The sequence below is a fragment of the Coenobita brevimanus genome, chromosome 15 (assembly GCF_032717465.1).
Source record: "Coenobita brevimanus isolate Jiangsu-jjx chromosome 15, ASM3271746v2, whole genome shotgun sequence".
In the NCBI taxonomy this organism is placed as follows: Eukaryota; Metazoa; Arthropoda; class Malacostraca; order Decapoda; family Coenobitidae; genus Coenobita; species Coenobita brevimanus.
Window position 1 is genome coordinate 13,965,740 of NC_136968.1, and position 7,890 is coordinate 13,973,629.

Genomic DNA, 7,890 nt, shown 5'->3' on the forward strand with positions numbered 1-7,890 from the left:
TTTTCATCCTTCTGTCATAAGGCGGATGGGCATTTTTACCGTACATTTACTCATGGCTTGTGGCCTGTTAGATGCATGGTGGCCATTCGGAAACAAAACTCCCAGTGACGGACAACTTTGAACGTTTGGTAGAGAGGCGGACGGCCGCTGTCACCAACCATGTACTCGTGGCTTGTGGCCTGCGTTCAGTGCGTGGTGGCAGTTGGGAAAGCCTTAGCCTGGTGGTTGTGCAACTCCGGACATTCGTTGGGAATGCCTACAGATGTTTTGACACCGCTTGTGGGTTACAATCATATTACTTGGGTGCTGGAGGTTCACTGGGAGTGGTTGGACCAGCACACAACTCTGACCATTCAGTACAGGGGCAGACGGACATTTTAGCCCTGGTTGTGGGTTACGCCCTATTTACTGCTCATAGCTCGAGCCCAGCGGCCACAATACCGAATGTTTGAACATGTTGGCTGGCCGGCTGAAGTTCTCGGGGACTTTTACATCCAGATAATAGCAAGTAAATTTGGGTAATGGTTTATCAGAGCTAAAGTCCAGTATCTGGATAATGAACAGGTCCAAATACTGCATGTCCAGATAAATGAGGGATTATTGTACACTAAGAAAACAAATGCCCCTATGATTACCACACACCTCTTTTTCCCCTTATCCTTTGTCTATCTATCTATCTATTTATCTATTGCCAGACGCCTCAATCCCGTTCGGGGTGGCCAAAAACAAATCACCTCCACATCGCCCTGTCCCCCGCCATTTCACTGCCCTGCTTCCAGCTCACACCCCCCTCTCTCATATACCTCTCCACCCCATCCCTCCACCTCATCCTCGGCCTCCCCCTCCCTCTCCCCCTCTCCACCTCACTCACATACACTCTCTTTGTCAGTTTTTCACCCTCCATCCTCTCCACATGGCCAAACCACCTCAGTGTATTCCTCCTAACGCTTCCTATCACATCCACATGCACACCACAACGCTCCTTTATATCCTCATTTGTCACCCTGTCACCCTGTCTCTCTATGTGACTCCACAGGCTCCTCTTAAAATAATTCATTTCCACTGCTCTCACTCTTGACTTGTGTCCTTCCAACAACATCCAAGCTTCATTTCCATAAGTTAGAGTTCGTATCACAATACTGTCATGTAGTAACTTTTTCACTTCCATGCTCACTTCCCTGTTTCTTACCACTGCTTTCAAGGAACCAGCAATCTTTCTTCCCTGCTGTACCCTTTCAAGCACTTCATACTCCAAACCTCCATTCTTACCCATCACACTACCCATGTACTTAAACGTACTCACATTTTCCAATTCCTCACCATCCAACCTCGCTGTACATTCACTGACTTCACCCCTCTCAAAGACCAACACTTTACTCTTCCCTACATTCACCTTTAGATTCCATTTCTTACACACTCTCCCAAACTCATCCACCAAGCTTTGCAGCTCCCCTTTGTCTTCACTCAACAACACAGTATCATCTGCAAACAACAGTACAGGGAGTTTCCAAACACTACCCTCTCTCATCAGGGCCACTCCAACATCCACTACCCTACCTTGTTCCTCTTATATACCCCATCCACGTACAGATTGAACAACCATGGAGACATAACACATCCCTATTTCAACCCAACCTTCAAAGAGAAAAATTCACTCAGTTCACCATCCACACGCACTGCAGCCTTAGCACCATCATACATACTCTTCACAGCATTCAACAACTTCCCATCTACTCCATATATTCTTAATACTTTCCACAATCCTCGTCTATCCACCCTGTCGTATGCTATCTCCAAATCCATGAAAGCCGCATACAACTTCTTTCCCTTCTCTAGAAACTTTTCCACTAAAGATCTAAGAATGAATATCTGATCTACACAACCTCTTCCCTTCCTAAAGCCTCCCTCTTCTTCTCCAACTAATTCCTCTGTTACTTCCCTAACTCTGTCAATAATTATCCTACCATACACTTTTCCTATTATACTAAGAAGACAAATGCCCCTGTGATAACCACACACTTCTTTTTCCCCTTTTCCTTTGTACAAGAGAATAATTATACCTGACTAAGAGGAGCCTGTGGAGTCACATGGAGAGACAGGCTGATGAATGAAGATATAAAGGAGTGTTGTGGTGTGGATGTGGATGTGATAGGAAGCGTTATGAGGAACACACTGAGGTGGTTTGGCCATGTGGAGAGGAGGGAGGGTGAAAGACTGACGAAGAGAGTGTATGTGAGTGAGGTGGAGGGGACAAGAGGGAGGGGGAGGCCAAGGATGAGATGGAGGGATGGGGCAGAGAGGTATATAAGAGGGGGCTGTGAGTTGGGAGCAGGGCAGTGAAATGGCGGGGGACAGGGCGACGTGGAGGCGATTTGTTTTGGCCACCCCAAACGGGATTGAGGCGTCTGGCAATAGAATAGACTTCCAATTCTCCGGAACTCTACCTTCCTCCCAGACCAATCTGCACATCTTCCACATCCATTCTACTACTATCTCTCTCCCATACTTCAACATTTCACCACACACTCCATCAATTCCTGGGGCTTTCCCCAATTTAACTTTCTTCATTGCTTCCACAACTTCTATCCTACTGATTTCTTCCTGTCTCCTCACCTCCCTCCTTCTCCCAGTCATTCCCCAGCCACTTATACTCACATCACTTCCATCCTCTATGTTCAATAATTCCTTAAAGTGTTCTCTCCATCTGCTCACTTTTTCTCCCTTCTCCACTAGTAATCTACCATTTTTATCTTTCACTCCCCTGCTAACTTCACTTCCACCCTGTCTTACTCTCTCCACCTCTTTCCAGAACATTTTCTTACAGTCCCTCCACTTTACACTCAAATTCCTTCCAAATACCTCATTCACTCTCTTCTTACTCTCTCTTACTAATCTTTTTACCTCTCTCTTTCTTTCAACATATAACTCTCTCTTCCGCCTCTCAACTTCTTCCACGCCCCTATTTCTCATCCATTCATTGTATACTTTCTTCTTTTGTGCCACAGCCTGTCTCATCTCTTCATTCCACCACGTTGTTCCTTGCACCCCCCTCCGTCTTCTCTTCATCCCACACACCACATCACATGCTGCACATATTTCTCCTGTGAATACCCTGCACACACCTTCCATGTCCCTCATCTGCTCCAATTCATATTTGCCCAATCGTTCCTCCACGTCTCTCTTATATTCTGCCTTTTTCTCATCCTCTTGTAACCTTTCCACTCTCTTTGCAACTACTCCTTCTTCCCATCCGTCCCTTCTATTGCTCCATCTCATTTGGGTCTTGATTCTGGCCACCACCAAGTAGTGGTCAGAAAGTCCACTCCCCCAACTTCTATAGGCTCTTGCATCCATTACACATCTTCGCATCCTTTCATCCACACACACATACCGGTAATCAATCATTGCCTTCCTTTCATTCAGTTCACCACCCAAACTTCTCATCACTCACCATTTTATACCTGTGGATCATTTTATGCCTGAAGAGGGTATTGGCGATCACCAACCCCCTCCTAGCACAAATGTCCACTAACGCACTACCACTCTCATCTATCTCAGCAGGCACACTCCACTCACCAACTATTCCATCCACCTTCACATTCCCTACTTTACCATTCATATCACCGATCAAAAACACTTTCATTCCTTCCAAACTTTTCCATGCACACTTCCACATTTGTCCATAACTCTTCTCTCACTCTGCTTGCACGATCTTGCATTGGCACATACATGCACACAATTGCCCACATTTGTATTCCAACTTTCAATCTTACCCACACAATCCTTGACCCAACTGATCCATACTCTCTTATGTTCTTCTTCCATCTTTTACTCACAACTATACACACTCCTTCCTTTGCCCTCTCATTCTCACCTACTCCTGCACATATACCCCATCCATACTCCCATTCTCTCACACTCTCACCTATCCATTTAGTTTCAGTTACTCCACATACATCAACTTTCACACCCTCAAGCACCTCTCTTTCACCTCATCATTCGCACCTCGTACATTCCATGTTCCAATTAGGCTACCGTGTCCTTTGTCCGGTCCTGGGTCGTCATCTTTTGGTCAGTTCTTGTCTGAGGCTTCTTGTTTGTCTTTTTAGTTAGTTGTTTTCCGGGGAGGGGCACTAACCCTCCGCCAACCCTTTTAAATGCCTTCTACGACAAGCAGGGATACTGGGGAGTTTCTTGAAAACCCCCCTACCCCCAGGGGGTACTGGGGAATAATTATATTGTATCTGACTTCCAGTCACGTGGGACTCAACGTTCCTCTCAAGACAATCCACACATCTTCCATATCCATTCAACTATTATCTCTTCCCTGTGTCTCAGCATTTCACCACACAATCCATCAACTCCTGGGGCTTTCCCCATTTTGATTTTCTTCACTGCTTCCACTACTTCCATCCTACGGATTTCTTACCCCCGTCTTATCTCCCTCCTTCTCCCAGCCATTTCCCAGCCACTTATACTTGCACTACTTTCATTCTCTATGCTTAGCAATTCTTTAAAATGCTCTCTTCTTCTGTTCACTCTTTCTCCCTTCTCCACTGGCAATCTACCATTTTTTTCTTTCCCTCCCCTACCACAATCTTTTTTACCCTAACTCTCTTTACCTCCTTCCAGAACATTTTCTTTCTTTCCCTCCACTTTATATTTGAATTCCTTCCAAATTCCTCATCCACTCTCTTCTAATAATCTTTTCACTTCTCTCTTCCACTCTATTCCATCTCACACCTTCCTCCATGCCTTTGCTTCTCATCCATTCAGTATATTCTTTCTTCTTTTGCACCAGAGCTTGTCTCACCTCTTCATTCCGCCATCCTGTTCCTTGCACCCCCTTTCGTTTTCTCATCACTCCACACACAACCCCACATGCTGCACAGGTTTCTTCTGCCAGTATTCTGCATACACCTTCCACCTCCCCCACCTGCTCCAATCATGTTTACCCAGTCACTCCTCCACTTCTCTCTTAACGGTACTGTATATTATGCCATTTTTAATTCTCTTGAAACCTCTACCTTCTTTGTATGGACTACTTACTCCTGCCCTTCTCTCCTTCTATTCATCCATCGCATTTGTACCCTGACTTTCACCACCATCAAGTAGTAGTCAGAATGTCCACTCCCCCAACCTCTATATGCTCTTGCATATACAATACATTACCATCTCATTCTCTCATCCACACACGCACAATCAACCATTGCCTTCCGTTCATTCAGTTCACCACCCACCCTTCTCATCACTCACCAGGTATATTTGTGGATCATTTAGTGTCTGAAGAGGGTATGGGCTATCACCAACCCCCTCCTCGCACAAATGTCCACTGCAGAACTACCATTCTCATCCATTTCTTCAGACACACTCCACTCACCAACTACTCCACCTACCTTCACATTCCCTAGTTTTCCTTTCAAATCTCCAATCAAAAACACTCTCTCAGTCCTCTCAAACTTATCAATGCATGCTTCCACATTTGCCCTGAACTCTTCTTTTGCTCTGCTTGCACAGGTTAAAAAAAAAAAAAAAAAAAAAAAAGGATAAAGGCACACATTACAGTGTAACCAATTTTGAGTCAAACCTAACTGGACTTAACCTAACTGTGAAAGTACCATTCCTCCGTCCTCAGCTCCCTTGGTATCATACGAAATACCTCTGCAGAATTTGGGTGTCATAAATGAATTACAATTATGAACTCTACTCATTATATGGTACTTGGTAAACATACACTTTAAGCAGCACAAACATCTTACCAAATTAGTTCTCCTTCTTTTAACTATATTTTTCTGGCTATTTTTTGATGGTAAATGAACATTTCACATTAAATTTCTTTCCCTACGGTATTGTTTTCAGCCGTGTTCCTTACATTGTACCAAATGTTTCTCAAGTATAATGATGGATGCTTGCACAAACATATGTTCTGGTCGCTTTTTAGTACCTCATCCTAACCTTATATTTTAACCTAAATTAAACTTGCAATTTAACCTAGCCTCTAGCCAAATCACATAACCCCTTATAGAATTATGGTATGTGGCTAGAGATAACAGTTTAGTTATATACCGTAAATAGCAAGGCTAGGTTAGGTTAAAATATAAGATTAGGATAAGGTACTTAAAGGCCACTGGAAAACATATTTGCGCAGAAGCCTGCCATTATACTCGACAAACGGTTGATACAGTAGCTACCTAACCAAACGTAGCAAATTACCCCAACCTAACCTTACGTAACCAAGATTCAAGCAAGTTTTAGTAAGTTTTTGAGGCATAAGGTACATGATGATAACAAGAACAGGGGAAAAAAGGCATTAAATAATTGTTTACCACCATGAAAATAGTAAAAAATATAGAATATAAGGTGGAATTGAAGTAACTGGACTTGAACTAGAAAGATACTTCTGGTGCTTAAAGTAAACTGTACACTTACCCTGTACTTTTAATTTCTAAATTCATAAATGGGTGCTCCCCTAGATTATGTCCAATTTTTCTAACAATGGTGCCTATTTTTTTTTTTTTTTTTTTTTTTTTTGGCTATTCACTTCTTGTACTCAGTGGGCAGCACTTAACTGTCTATGTATTTGAAAAAAAAATCCTGTGAAGGTAAGTAGTCAAATGCAACTTGAACCATAGTATCATTTTACAATAATGACCTGTCACCTGTAACTGTAGGTGGTAGTGTGGCCAAGCAGACTCATCAACTGCAGGTAAACAATCGCTCCTGCTCATGCAGCGAACCAGTGTCCCCTTGCAAAGGACAGCATCTCAGTGACCTCACTTTAGCCACTGACAAGGCATGGCGTAACGAAGTCATGGAAATATGTAGGCTGGAGATGGGTGCCTGAAGAGACGAACTCAAAAACTGGCAGTCAAGTCATACCGAATCGAAACTTTTCACTGCAAAAATATGATGTTTTTTTTATCACCACATGGTATTATGTGAACCCCATTCAGTAAATACACTTTATTTGAGGTAGTAGAAGCACCTTACCAAATCAGTTCTTCTTCCTCCTGATAGTTATATATATATATGTATATATATATATATATATATATATATATATATATATATATATGATTATTTCTGGCATGGTGTTTAAACATTTCATGCAATATTTATATCCCCCACCATTTTTAGCTACAATATCCACGTTGAGTACACCGCTTCCCGTCCGATCAGCGAAGTTAAGCAACATTGGGTCTGGTTAGTACTTGGATGGGTGACCGCCTGGGAACACCAGATGCTGTTGGCATCCCTACGTGTCAAGTGGGGTTGGTGGAGAATTAGTGCCCCTCCCTGTAAAACAATTAACTCTAAGCCCTTGGCCACCCCGTTTGGGATACATGGCGTCTGGCAATGAATGAATGAATGTTACACTGTGTCAACTCGTTTGGTTTGTCAAGTGTAATGGTGAAGGAGTGGAATAGAGGTGACTATATTAAGTGTTTAATTAAACCTAACCTAACCTAGCTTAACTGTACCTAATAATTTAATCTAACCTAACCTAGCATCCAGTTGGGAAGTTGCGAAAAGAAATCCCCCCTACTGTCTACTATTCCTACAGGCTGTGATACTGTCAACAGATGTCTATCAGCCATGCAGTGTATTGAAAGCATTGGTCATATAGTCCTTTTTTTTTTTCTTTTTTTTTTTATAACAACCGAAGAAGGAAAAACAAATGAATAAAAAAAATAATCCATACACCAGATTACTGGCATCCTCTGTTCATAAAATATCTGTAACAGTTAGACTTGAACAGCTGTAGGTTAAAATTTGGAGGGAAACAACTCTAGGGAAGCAAGTTCCAGAGAGATGCAGTTCAGGGAATGAAAGAATTCTGATAGGCAAATGTTCTGCAATATGGCTGAGTGACATTCCAGGCATGAGTGC

General features: G+C 42.8%; 1 pseudogene; it reads left to right on the plus strand.

Moving 5' to 3' along the window:
* Positions 1 to 7,132: 7,132 nt before the first annotated feature.
* LOC145390844 (5S ribosomal RNA) lies at positions 7,133 to 7,252 on the plus strand (annotated as a pseudogene).
* Positions 7,253 to 7,890: the final 638 nt, after the last annotated feature.